The following is a 12,176-nucleotide window of genomic DNA, read 5'->3' as shown; positions in this document are numbered from 1 at the left end:
GTGCGCGCAGGGCGGGGAGGACAGCACGGCCACAGGCCTGAGAGCTCCGGGGCCGGGCGCGCGGGGGCGCTCCGGGTCGGAATCGGGAAGCCGCCGGTGGCAAAGTTCTCGCCGCGCCTGGAGCCGGGAGCGCCGGGCCGGGTACCGCGGGGAGACGCGCGGGACGCTGAGTTAGTTCTGCAGCATGGGGTGGATGTCTCGAACCCTTTGGCTCACGGCCCGATCCACCCGAGATGACTGCAGGGGGAGGCCAATGCCTGCCGGAGTCGGACGATCCCGCGGCGTCTGGAGACCTAGCTCCAGGCTGCACCCCGCGCCTGTTCTGGGAAGCGTGGGAAACGGGCTAGTCCGGCGCGAAGTTGGGGCGGCCCCCTGTGACCGCACCTGGCACCCATCTGGCAACCCCTTAAAGTGTGGAAAAGAGCGCCCCTTCACCCCCGAGGGGGAATTGATGATTCGCCTTTGCTGGGAGCGTTTCTCCTGCACTTGAACTCTGAGTACTGCAGAAAGAGAAATTGCAGCGTGGAGACACAAATGCAGTGATCTAATTGCGTATGGTAGACTTACTCGCCTCAAACCGGGAAGGGCGTTTTAGTGTTAAAATGCTCGCAGTGGGTGCTCCGGTTCCATCCCAGCCCGTTCTTAAATGTCTCCCCGCCGGCAGCCTCCCTCCCCACACACAAGTTAGGTCATGGCGGGGGGCGGGGAAGAATCCCTGGATCCTCTTGACTCTAGAGTAGGAAGAAATTTAGATGGAAGACCTTTGTAAGCAGGATCTGTCTTTGTCAGCTTGAAGTTCTGAATACTTTTAACAGAAAAAAAAAATGGGAGGGGACCTATGACTAGTCATTATTTATGAATATCCTTCGTGTTCCAGTAACTTGCATGCTATGTCTCCCTACAATCTGTCACAACCCTAGTATTGGGGCCAGTGTTCTCTCCATGTAAATGAAGACAGAAAAGCTCAGAGGTTAGTGATCTGCCCAATTTCCCACAGTCCTAGACCGAGGAGGTGGTGGAATTCTAATTTTGTCTGTAGAAAGCCAAAGCGGCCGGCACCAGAATACCTCTGCCAGGCGGCGAGCTCCCCAGCTGGGGAACACATGGGCTCAGTTCCTAATTATTTATTTCCTATGAGAAAAAGCCAGCAGCAAGACCCCCTAATGCATGTATTGGTCCCCCTAGAATATGGAATGCTGCCACCTCTGGTTGTTGGGGACAAAGTTCTCCTCTCTCAGATGTGGAAGTGTGACTTTGTCCCACCTTCTCCCCACTGCATAAAGCAGGTAGAGACCAAGAAAGGCTGATGTAAAACAACACAGATACACAGAGTTTGCCGAGGAGAGAGTTCGGGCCAGTTGCTTTAACTTCTTGAGGCCCAGTTTGCCCATCTGTATAGTGAAAATATAATGGTACCAACTAAAGATGTTATCCTTTAAAAGATGGTGTCTGAAGCACCTTGCCTCCTTCAGGGTCAGTGTTTAATGAATGTCTTCAGCTCTTTCTGACGGTCCACACTTGCTGCATCACCTCCTTCTGCCCCACTCACTCCGTTTCCCATTGGGCTGTGATATTTATTATCTGCTCTATCTTCATCCTCATGAACTGTGTCCAAGATTATTTTCCTTGTGAAAGCCTTGAGTGATCTAGGCTGCGTGTTGTCAATGGAAGCTGTTATTATGTAAACCTGTATAGAAGATGACTGGGTGGAGATATGGCTGTTTACTTTGTAGCTGTGTACACTCCAAGTGTGTTCATCATAACAATATCCTAATGACATGGTGTAGCTGAGAAACGCCCATCTCTTAGGTCTGGGGGTGGTGGTTATTCCTGCAGCCCTCCCAGGGTGTCCTTTTAGGGGAGAGAATATTGGAGATTGCCTTTCCAGATGTACAGGTGGCATCACTTTTGTGAATTAGGATCAAACCAGCAGCCAAACTCTCAATAGAAAGCGTTGCGTCCTCTCCACCTCACTGTCCTCCACCCTCTTCTGCTCTCTGGTTCTTAAAGGCTGAATGGAGTTTCTGAGAGCTGCCATGAGGGCTGGGCATTGAGGGTTATGGGCCCTGAGGTGGTGACAGCTCTGGCCTCCAGGGTGGGTGGAGCGGGGGCCAGAGGAGGTGCAGACATTGTGAACTTGCATGGTCTATACCCACCCCTGCCCCATTTCTGTTTGACCTTGAGATCCCCCACAACTCCCTGTTGGCACTGTGGGAATAACCCCGTGTGAGGAGCGATCCTTCCAGAGTCCTCCCCACTCCCCCAGAGTGAAGCAAGTGCGCATAGAGGGTACTTAAACTGGGAACGTGAATGGAGTACTGTCCTGTCCATTCATCCAGTCACGTTTCTTGGGCATCTACTCCAAGCCAGCCAGAGATAACAGCAGCAAACAAGACAACTGCAGCCCTGTTTCCATGGAGTTTATAGATGTGGGAGGAGAGTTCCAGTAGGCAAATGTGCACAGGATACGTCCGGGGAGGGGAAGTGCTGTGCAGAAGCCTGGAGCCAGGAGGGTTAGAATGAAGGGAGCCAGTGCTGTTTAGGATTTAGGAACGCGGTCAGGGAGAGAGAGAGCACGCCCCCAGAGTGAAGCAAGGCGCGTGGGTGCTGAGTCCCTAAGGCAAGAGGGTGTTGCTGAGGAACTAGAGGAGCCGAGTCATTGTTAAAAGGTGCTGGGAAATTAGTATCTTTGTCGACTAGATAGGTGCTTTGTCTGTCTGTATCTGAAGCATCTATCCTGGGTTAGCCCTTACCCCCAGAAAGCCAGAGGGACTCTATTGTGCCTCTTCACACTGTGTGTCTTTTTATTACCACTAGTTTTCTTATCACTCTTTGCCCCTCCCTACATAAGGCCCCCAGAGGAGGGGACAGGGTGCCTGTGTGTCTTTGCATTGGCTCCTTACCCTGTCCCCGCCTGGTAGGCGCAGTGCTAACTGTTCTTAGTCTCCCAGGGAGGAGGCGAAGTTGATGATCCTAGCCACAGATGAAGAAATTGGTACCTAGAAAAATTGAGAAACTTGCCCAAGGTCACAGCTATAGCTAGTAGGTATCACAACCAGGAATTTATCCCAGAGTGTAGACCTCAGAGTATTGTGGAAAGACCTCCTATTAGGACCAGCAGTTAGGGTAATGGCTATGTTGCTGGACTCCCATTGCTGGACTCGACCGCGGTTCGAGTCCCAGACCTGGTGGCTTAAACTCAGGCTGGGCGTGTGTGCATGCGCGCCCAAGATCCCAAGAGAATAGAGGAGGAGGGATTGTGGCGTGGCCATCCCCTCTGGGGGGTGATTTCTCGTTTTCTGTCTCTCTCTGTCTTTCTAGCGAGTGCATGCACCCTATGGCAAAAACCTCAAAAAAAGAAAGAAAGAAAAAAAGACCTCCTATTGACTTTAAGAAAGTTGGCTCCACATTCAATTTCAGGTCTGTTTTTTTATTTTAAATTTTTATACACACACACACACACATAGGGAGCATGAACTCACTGGAGACAGAGAGAAAGAAAGAGAGAAAGAAAGAGAGAAAGAAAGAGAGAAGCCCTTCCCAGCCCCCTGCCACCAGGATGGTACTGTCACAGTCCCCTCACTTTCATTCTCATCTTGGAATTTTGGACACGTGTGTGCACACAGCGTGTTTGTCAAGCTGCCAGGTCTGGGGCTCCGATCACAAAGTCAGCCATGTGGGATCCAGCCACCTTAACAACTGCACCGCTGGTTGGCCCCCAAATTTTATTCTTTTATGTTTTTAATTTTAATTTTATTTATTTATTTTTAATTTGACCAGAGAGACACAGAGAGAAAGAGGGAAAGTGAGAAAGCAAGCCACTAGGTCTGGACTTGAACTGTGGTCAGCCTTGTGGGAGTGTCCAGCGCCACACCACCTGCTGGCCTCCCCAAATATTTATTCTTAAACAAACAAACAAAAAGGATTTGTCTGCCCCTTGACATTCTTATTTTAAGCAACTCAAGCATTTGCTTATCTTTGTACTTTTAGGAGGTCAGCTTTCTGTTATCCTTTTGAAGAGGACTTCTGCTGGGATGGAGATGGGATAAAAATCTCCCCTCCTTAGAATCAGGGATGCTTTTAGGAAGCCCCCCACCAGGGCCCACTGGTGGTGTGAGTGCAGGCACCTTTGGGCTAGCAGGGCAGGAAGGAGGCTTGGCTCTGCCGTAATTAGGAGGGAAAGCCACTGCTCGGGTTGGTTTCCCTAGGGAGGTCTCAGTGTGGCCTGGCAGCCTGCACCCTGTGTTCGGGTTTGGTGAGATGGATCAAAACTCTGTGCTTCTGCCAGGGCAGGTGGCACACTGCACAGTGGGCGCGGAGCACTGCTCTGGCTTTGGGACCAAATGTGCTCTCGTTTCAATCACTAGCTATGCTTCTTACTAGCTGTGTGTCCCAAGCAAAGGGCCTCAGTTTATTAATCTCTAAAATGGGGATCATGTCACCCCTTCCCAGAGTTGTTGGAAATTAGGCAGAAATCTGTATGGTTAGCATCATTTATAACCCCAGAGCACTATGCTACCTATGTCATAGGGGAACCTCCATGTATTCTCATCTTTCCAAAGAATTTAAATGAGTTTTGGGACCAGCAGTTGGCATAATGGCTATGTTGCTGGACTCCCATGTAGTCGACTGCAGTTCGTGTCCCGGACCTGGTGGCTTAAACTCACGCCGGGCGTGTATGCGTGCATGCCCAAGATCCTGAGAGGAGAATGGAGAAGAAGGGATTGCAGCATGGCCATCACCCCTGGGGGGGGGCGGGATTTCTCTCTTTCTTTCTCTTTGTCTCTGTCTTTATGGTGAGCGCATGTGTCCTACAGCAAAAACCTCTCCAAAAAAAAGAAAAAAAAGAATTCAAATGAGTTTTCATGTATAAAACCACATGTGTGTGTGTGGCACACACACACTTTTTTTTTTTTTAATTTTGCAGTTGGAAATGCTGGAATTTGCTCAAACAGGTGACTAAAGGGCTGCTAGCTGCTTTTCTGGCCTTTTGACTCATCCAGAAGTGTCTATAATGGTCACTAAGCACTCTTTATGTTCTTTGTAATATCCTAATTGAATTAACCCCAGTGATGCACCAGGACCTCTAGCTGTTCCAGAAGAAGTTTTCTGTTCCTTTAATCATCTCAAGAACTACAGAGCACTTGGCTCACGTGACTCATGGCCCTGGAGTTGGCCTCCCTCATCCATAACACTGACCAACAGGAAAATCGGGTGTATTTGCACATAGATCGTAGCCCTAGCAGATGAGCACACGAACATATCATTTCAGTTGGCCAAAGCAGTCGCTGTGGGGATCCTGTGTTTGCTGTGAGTCCCTAAGGGCCATCAACACTCCAGAGAGGCAAGCTGTGCTTATGTGTGTGTGTGTGTGTGTGTACGCGCGCGTGCGTGTGCAATTACTCTCATGGACTTACTCTCCCTGAGTGCGTCTTACACTACCTGTGCCAGATGAATGCCTGTCAGGAAGGGGAACCATCAGGCTTGCCCCCCATTCACAAGGCCGACGCCCTCCGTACCCCTTGCCGCAGCCTCTGTGAGGGTGGGGACTTCAGGCTCTCTCTGGTCTGCTGTTTGGATGCCTTCAAGAGAGGCCAGGCAGAGGACACCAATGGTGGCAGTTCCTCAGAGCCCACTCCCCATGGCATGAGCTCCTCAGGTGCTTCAGAGGCCAGGCAGAGGACACCAATGGTGGCAGCTCCTCAGAGCCCACTCCCCATGGCATGAGCACCTCAGGTGCCTGAGCCCCACCTTTTGAAGAAACTCAAAGCCAGAAGAGTGTGACAGGTAGGTGAGTCCCCCCTGATGACCTGGCCCTGAGCTGGTGAACACAAGCTAAGCAGAGGGGTAGCTGGCGGGTGCGGTGTGGAGGCACTCCTCGGCTGTTTGCCGGACTTCGGGGAACACCCACCACCTGGCACCTGGTGCTGATCTGCAGGTGCCCACGGCCTGGTCTTTTGTTGCCTCCGGATTTGGAGGCTGGCTCAGTCAGGCTCCCGACTAGTTTGGGCTGTAACTTTATCACAGGCATTGTCTGCATTCAGTAGCTTTTAATTGTACAGAAGCTTCAGAAAGCTCTCCCTGGGGGCTTGGAGAGAAGTAAAAACAACAACAGCTGCTATTTCCTGTATGCTTTATGCCCTCCAGCCCAGCCTAGCCTCACCAGTGCGCTAACTTGAACTCCGGTGTGCCCAGGCAGGGAAGTGAATGTATTTTAATTCAGTTAATAGCGAAGCGTCACGTACCGAGGCCAGTCCGGAGCCAGGCACGTTGTTGCATTCATTCCTGTTGATGTCTCCCCACCTTCCAGGCCTATAAGACAGCTGGCCTTCTCCCCATCATGCAGGTGAGACTGCTTAAGAGGTTGCACAGATTTAGCAAGTGACAGTGCCTGGTTGCTGTGTGGCCTCCTCCAGGACCACCCCTCTCTGTGGTTTCCTCCTCAGCTGATGATTCCCAGAGGGCCTCAGGGCACAGAGCAGATGCTGAGATGCTGAGAGTCATGGGACTTTCTCCCGGCATCTGTGGCACGCTGGCTCTGGCTCCGCATCAGCCAGAGTAGCTGGCAGGCAAGGCCTCTGGGGCACGGAGCTGTTCCCTGGTCTCATCTCCAGGAGACTCCCGGTCCCTCTGCTCCAGTGGGGATCCAGAAAGGCAGCCTGACACGTGATGGGAGGTCCCACCCTGGTCGACTGGAAACCCCAGGAGAGAACCCTTGGCAGGGGTGAGGTACACACACTTTCTTTACAAGATGAGGAACCTGAGGCTTGAGGCAGAGAAGAGATCGTTCTCCACCGTGTCATATGGAGTGGTTTCCAAGGTCAGATGCGAAAACTTAAAAGTGCACATGACCAACTAACTTGGCAGCATCAGAGTTTCCGCCCTTTCCCCTCGTCCCTAACCCCCTCTGCCACATCCCAGGGAGTCTCAGACTTTGGGAATTGCAGTGCCCAGAGTACTTGCTGATATGTGGATTCTCAGGCTCCACCAGCCAGGAACCTGTATTTTTATCAGGGCTCTAAGTGAGTTGGATACAGCGATTCCAAGGCCAGGCTTTGAGAACCCCTGTCCTTTGCCTTCCGGGACTTGGGCTGACTTTAGAGTTAGCCACTGGGAGGCCGCCTCGTCTGGTTGACCCCATCCTGGCGTGGGATTAGCAGGCCCATTGTACTCCCACGCGTGCCTGAAGTGGACAGTGGGATGACGGGACCTCCAAGTTCAGTCTCTCTTCTTCCTTTTCTGTCCTTTCACCCTCACCCCAAACTCAGGCACGTGTGTTCTCAGAATCCAGTAGAAAGGGACACGCGCATTCTTGGTCTACCAAACTCAAGACTGCCCTGCAGGAGTGAGCAGGCAGAGCGAGGCTTTGGTGGCCTTTGCTCGGGGCCCAGGCCGCCCCCTGCATTCCTGTGCCTTTCATTCAGCCAGCATTTCTTATGCCTTGAGCCCTGCCAGGGAGGTGGGCTTAGAGTCGGGTGTTAGAGAGACAGGGGACACCAGACTCCTAAGACTTGGTCCCCAAAGTCACCAACAGAGCCTGTCCTTCCAGGTTGCCCAGATTGGCCCTCGGCCCGTCCCAGTCCCTTACGTTGCACCAATCCTCTGCGCTTGGCAGGTGCGTCCAGTTCAGCGGCTTGACTGTGCTTCCTCTTAGCATTCCCCACCTGTGCCAGCGTGCAGGGGAGAGCCGTGGGGAGCATTTTGCTGTATGTCCTGAGGGTAGGAAGTGAAGGGGCTGGGCGTTGTGGTGGGAGACTGACTGTGGCCCTCCTCAGCGTGCCAAGCCCCACGATCGGGTCAGGTCCCACCTCCAGAGACCAATTCAGCAGGTCCAGGCTTACAATCAAGACCCTGAACTTTTTATTGCATTTGTTTTGTTGCATTTGTGTGTGTGTGTGTGTGTGGCAAATGTAAAATGTCCCATTTTTGCCATTTTACCATTTTTAGATGTATAATTCAGCATTACTAAGTGCATTCGCAGTGGTGTGTGACCATCATTACTCTTCACTTCCAGAACCTTTTCATCATCTCCAACAAACCGCCCATCAGACATTAACTGCCTGACACCCTGTCCCAGCCCCTGGCCATCTCGGTTCTACGTCCTGTCTGTGCATTTGCCTGTCGCAGGGACCTCCTCTAAGTGAGATCCCGTGTGTTTCTCAGGGCCCTGCACTTGGAAAGCCCTCCCTCCAGCCACATCCGAGTGTTCCCGTTCTAGGTGCTTTATCCCCAGTGTTTCTTCCTTGAAAACGCGACTTCACTGTGTGCTGGGAAGGTTTGGGGAAGGTGCCCGGGGCTGTTTCTCCTGTGGCTAGAGCCACCACATGGCTGTTTCTGCTGCCATGCTGCATCGCTTTGTCTTTGATCTCACTTTGTTTTTCAAAGGGGTATGACTTGGGCTTTTAGGTTCGTTTTCCATAGTGTAGTTGTGACGATCAAGGCTAGGGACCACCCCTTGACCTGGAGATCTGCTTGATCAGAAGTGTACCTGACACTTAGGAGTTGCAGGGGACAACCATTCCTTCAGCTTGAGAGACTATTGGTCCAGCACCAGGGTGGGCTGCACTGGGCAGCGTGAGTTCTCCCATACAGGAGGCGTCAGGCGTGGCGACTGTGTGTGCCCATCAGGGGACTCAAGAAGATCCCTTTGGCCTGGGGCCACAATGGAGGCTGATGCCACCGTCCCATCCAAGTGCTCAGTTTCCTCATCCTGGCCACCAGACCGCACCTTCAGCTCCACTTTCAGATAAAAAGTTGGGTCAGGTCTCTGGCTCTATAGCTGCTTGCGTGCCCGAGAATTCCCTGCTGTCCGTTGGCTTCAGCCATCCGACTTGGGCTGAAGGTTGTCACTGCCATCTGAGCAGGCTTTCCTCCGGCCCTACCGGGCTTTAGCAGAGCAGCCCTCAGGGCGTCACCCAGACCTCTCGTGTCATAGTGTGCTTATGATGAGAGTCAGCCCTCATCCTTCCTAGCAACACCTGTTCACTCTGCCAGGGCAGAGGGTCCCTCTGGATTCTGGGGCAGACACAGATGCCTGCCCTGCCTCTTCCTCCATGGGTACTGCGGTTCTTTAGGGCTGGGTAGAAATGTCTACTCTGGGCAAAGACTTTTTCTTGCACCCTGGAATAACCTGGTAGGCGCCTCTTTTTCTAAAAGGGGAAGTGGAGTCAGTGTGATCTCCTGTCTGTCAGTGCTGACAGCACTTCCTGCAAAGGCAGAGATGTTCTGTGTCTGTACTGCCGGGGGTGTGGCACCAGGACTGCGAATGTAGGTAGTACCGACCAGAGACCTAAAGTTTACGTTGTATTTCATTGTAAAAGGCCACTCGTGGCAAGCGGCAACCATACAGAGCTGGCTCTGCATCAGGGCATGATACTAAAACACACATCTGTGGCTCATCATGGCTTGCACAGCCTGAGATGTTTGTTTTCCACCATGGCCCACTCCCCTCGTGGCTCCTGGACCACATACATCAGAGTTACTTGGAAGATTATTGTTGGTCGTAGAGTTTTTTGCTACAGGGCGTGTGCACTTGCCAGAGAGACAGAGAAACAGAAAGCAAGAAATTACTCCCCAGAGGGGATGACCATGCCACAATTCCTTCTCCGCTGGGGATTTTGGGCTCACATGTAGCCGGCGTGAGTTTGAAGCCACCAGGTCCGGGACTTGAACTGCGGTTGGCCATGTGTGAGTCCAGCAACGTAACTATTACGCCATCTGTTGATCCCTATTGTTGTTGTTTTAAAATGAACTTTCCTGAACTCTGTCTGACCTGGACAATTAAAAAGACCTGGGGGAAGCTCTACATTTTTTAGGGCTCTACATTTTTAGCAAGTTCCCCTACGCCCCTTCCCAGGTAAGAGTCGTCATTTTTAGCTAGTTCCCCCCATGTTCCTCCCCAGGTGATGTGGATCCATCCTGTGGTTGAGGACAGAGGCCTCCTCACCTTCCAGCTTTACTTCAGTGCGTCCTCCCAGCTCCAGTGGCACCTGTGCTCCTGGTGCCTTTGCACCCCACCCTCACCCCCCGGACCCCAGTAGCCAGGACCAGCAGCATCAGAAGACCTGTTGGAAATGCAGATTCTCTGCCAGCCCCAGACCCTCAGAATCAGAAGCTGCAGGTGGGCACAGCCTCCAGGTCTCAGCAAGGCCTCCAGGTGATGATAGTACAGCCACAGTTAGAGACCAGTCTCCACACAAGGTTGCTCTAGGAAGCTCCTTCTGCTTAGTTTCCTCTTCTCCTCCCTCTCTTCCTCCTTCCCTTTCTCCTGCACCCTGGCCTGGTCCCCCCAGCTGCTGAGAGCCGGTTGACCCTTCCCTGTCCAGGGGCTGCTGAGTATACCACCAGAAGATCTGTCTGCCCTTCACCAGGGCCTTCAGCGATCCTGGCCTGACTCATGGGACACTGTAATGGTGATGTCCGTGGGGGCAGACAGCAGCGGCCAGCCACGCTCCCACCTTCCTCCTTTCTCAGTATGCCAGGTGGTGGCCACCTGCTCCCTCATTGCCGGGAACTCAGAAGAGCAGGCCAGATGGGCCCATTCCCCTGGGGCCTCCAACCCTTCCTTTGGGGACAGAGCCTTTGCTGTGTCCCTTGGCATCCATCAGGCCTGGGGGGCCTCAGCCCAGCCCATGCCTGTACCAACAAGTACAGGAAAGTAGTCCCCAGTGTTTCTAAGACATCCCGTAGAAACACACTGTCTGAAGCTGATTTGTTCAGCACACGTCATTGGGCTCTTTGCTGGGTGTCATGGACTCCAAGGAAAACTTCGATATAGACCCTGTTGGTTAATTCTCATGCAGTTTTTTTTGAGTGCCTACTATGGGGCAGGTCCCTTAGATCCTTGTGTGTGTTAGGGGGAGGTGTTTCTTCTATTGTTTATCCCCTCTCCCCTGTCCCTTCCGTCTGTCTTCAAGGACCAGCTAACATTGCCACCTCTGAGATTCCTTTCACGGTCTTCTGGTTATAACTAGCCCAACCCTCTCTGCTTCTCTGCCTCCTGTCTGTCTTTTGTCACACCTGTCCCAGGTGGGCTTGTGAAGAACTCCTATATCTGTGGCCTTCCTAAGTGTGGGGCCTAGTTGGGTTGATTTGAACACCCCATACCCCAAGGTGCCTGCTCCGTGGACCTGCGGAAATGCTTACTCTGGGTCCCCGTTGCCAGCATCCTGGCACGCTCTGGATTGAGCTGAGCACACAAGGTCAGTGACAGCAGCTGGCGCTTTGGGCACTCCAGACCGCATCTGGCCACTGTCGGCAGTCTCGTCGGGAATCAGATTTCCCTGGGTCCGGAGCTTGCCCATCTCTCTGGAAAGTGCTGATTGATCCTTCTTAGAGGACTTGAATCCGTACCTTTCAGCAGAGTGGGGGTGGGCAGCCCAGGAAGCTAAGGCTTCAGCAGAAGGGCACCACTGGCTTGCCTCTGTGCTTGGTGGCATTTAGGGCAGAGAGGCTGGCTCCTGGTTTGTTTGTCATCAGCCCCGGGTAGGAGAATGAGCTCCACTGACTGGGGCAGGACAAGCACACAGATCCAGGGCTCTGAATGTGGGCACACCAGAGACTGTAACAAGTGCTTTGGGCCATCTTAGAGCCAGGCTTCCTGGGTGCAAATCATCCCAACTGTGGGAACCTTGAGCAAGCTCCTTAACCCTCCTGAGCCTCAGTTTCCTGAGATGCTGTCCCCATCTGTTGGGTTGTCAGAAAAGTCATGGCATTTAGTCATTCACAGTAGTCTGTGGAAATTACATGTGAGAATACATGCCTGGTGCCTGGCACACAGTAGGGCGTGGTAAACATCATTTGTGTAAGTGCTATACACTTACAGGTGATAAGAGGCTCGCTGGGAAGGCGCCCAGGTCCGACAAGCCCAGACTGATCAGTAGCGAAGATCCTAGTGCTGGTTGAGAACCTGCTGGGGAGACATTTTTGGAAGTAGCATCACCTAGACCTCTGCTCTCCCACTCAGTCAAGCGTGTGTCAGGACTTTCCAGAGTCACATGCATCGTGGGAAGCCCACAGTGGAGGCTAACAGTCCCTCTTACATACTGTGTGGAATGCAATGGGTAATGGTGTTTGCTAAGTGTGGTTTGCACTGGCGTTGGCAGTACGGAGATACTTACACCAGAGACGTAGGGTGGAGTGTGTTTGCACGAGGGTGGGTGCCTCCCAGACACTCT

The 12,176-nt window shown here is 52.6% G+C and overlaps 1 protein-coding gene and 1 long non-coding RNA gene across 2 annotated transcripts in view; both read left to right on the top strand.

Annotated features, from left to right (window-relative positions):
- Window positions 1–12,176, top strand: part of KAZN (kazrin, periplakin interacting protein) — a 535,612-nt gene that overhangs the window by 337,290 nt on the left and 186,146 nt on the right. The window lies entirely within an intron of this gene.
- Window positions 8,995–12,176, top strand: part of LOC102497767 (uncharacterized) — a 6,105-nt gene continuing 2,923 nt past the window's right edge. The window contains exons 1-2 of the long non-coding RNA XR_334078.2: window positions 8,995–9,133; window positions 9,903–10,120. This is a non-coding gene — a long non-coding RNA (uncharacterized LOC102497767). The remainder of the gene's footprint in view (window positions 9,134–9,902; window positions 10,121–12,176) is intronic.

Source organism: Tupaia chinensis, unplaced genomic scaffold (assembly GCF_000334495.1).
Source record: "Tupaia chinensis unplaced genomic scaffold, TupChi_1.0 Scaffold000146_1, whole genome shotgun sequence".
In the NCBI taxonomy this organism is placed as follows: Eukaryota; Metazoa; Chordata; class Mammalia; order Scandentia; family Tupaiidae; genus Tupaia; species Tupaia belangeri.
The sequence above is the reverse complement of the archived record's forward strand: the minus strand, read 5'-3'. Positions and strand labels throughout refer to the sequence as shown.